The following is a 1,554-nucleotide window of genomic DNA, read 5'->3' as shown; positions in this document are numbered from 1 at the left end:
GGCCTGGGTCGGATTTGAAAAAATCGGATTTGTCTCGTTCAGACGGTCATAAAAAAATCGGATATGAGTCAGACGGGTCAAAAAAATCGGATTTGGGTCGGATTTGCCTGCAGTGTGAAAGCAGCCTATGAGAAGTATACATTTAACAAGAAGTCTTCCATTGTCACGTCTCTGTTTGACCAGAAATGTTCCCGTTCATGAACGATGCTCTTTAACTGTTAGATTGAAATCGCCAGTAGGAAATTGGACACTCCTCAGCACAGATGTGGAGATAGACTTCATTCTGTAAGTGGAATGGGCTTGGCTAGTTGTCCATCAAGATGACAAAATGCTCTGCTCATGCACACACACACTCAATTTCTCTCATCCCCTGTGTCAGTGCTGTACCTCATCTCCAGGAAACCATTCTCCCTCCATTTGCACACTTCTAATTTGCTCTCACAAGTGACTTCCAATACGTTTTCTTTAATGGCTTGGATAGTATACAGTAGTTGAATGGGAAATTACAAAGTGGTTATACTACAGTCTAAAGGGCTCGACACACGGGGAGCGACAAACAGCAGCGATTAACGGCTGTCATCGCAACCAGGGTGAAACCCGACACATGGGACGTGATAGTGATGGCAGCGTTGCAAATCGTGCTCTTGGGTCACTCATCTTCACAAAATTTGATTGGTTCTTCTACTGCCTCCTGTAAAAGTTATTGGTGGTTCACAAAAAGAAAGGTATGTGTGCATTACGGACGTGTATACTAAACAAATCTTATGATGCTAATGATACTGAAAAACAAATGCACACCAAGATACGATTTTATGAGGAAACACTTGCCGGAAAACTTCACCCTAGCACATAAAAATTCCCATAAAGTCCTTTTTAATTACTTGGTGATGGGTCGTATAAAACTGGAAGGTTTGACAGTGCTAAAATAACATTGAAAGTGTTAGCTAACTGCAATGTGTACACTCTCCGCTCATTGGTCAGTTAATGAAGCCCTCAGGGGATTGGTTGTACGCTAAGCGACAGCGACATTTTCGGCTCTTCTTTAGTGATGACCTGCCTGTCAAGCAAGTTTGCTTACACATCTGTCAATATGCTCTTTAAAAGGTAGAGTATACTCTTGTCCCGTAATGGTTTTCTTTTCTTTCTTTACAAAGAAACCAATTGCACTGAAACAATTAACAGCAGAGGTCAGACTGAGGTCTGAGAGACTTATAGAGCTTGTGGGCTAAAAATACAAGGAAAACACTTTCATTTACTTGTTTTTTCCAACCAATCTTTTCAAACTTTCTCAGGTTTTAACTGATAAATTACACCTTTTTCATTATAACACAGCTTTCCTTTATCTCTGAATTAAACTGTAAAACGTAATTGATTCTGAAAAGATGTACTTTCTTTCCATTATAACGTTTTTCAGCACAAAAAGGTTTAATAGCAACATGATCAAGAAAAAAGCAAAACATAAACAAAATAAAATTAATAGCATTATTGTTGATTTGGTTTCTAGGTCAAAACATGTATTAGTGGGCATGTGAGAAACAGGCTTCTACATCATCC

At 39.3% G+C, this 1,554-nt stretch overlaps 1 protein-coding gene across 3 annotated transcripts in view; it reads right to left on the bottom strand.

The window, feature by feature from the left end:
• Window positions 1-1,554, bottom strand: part of fibcd1b (fibrinogen C domain containing 1b) — a 215,264-nt gene that overhangs the window by 200,699 nt on the left and 13,011 nt on the right. The gene's annotated exons all lie outside the window — the stretch shown is intronic.

The sequence above is a fragment of the Austrofundulus limnaeus genome, unplaced genomic scaffold, assembly GCF_001266775.1.
Source record: "Austrofundulus limnaeus strain Quisiro unplaced genomic scaffold, Austrofundulus_limnaeus-1.0 Scaffold254, whole genome shotgun sequence".
Taxonomy (NCBI): domain Eukaryota; kingdom Metazoa; phylum Chordata; class Actinopteri; order Cyprinodontiformes; family Rivulidae; genus Austrofundulus; species Austrofundulus limnaeus.
The sequence above is the reverse complement of the archived record's forward strand: the minus strand, read 5'-3'. Positions and strand labels throughout refer to the sequence as shown.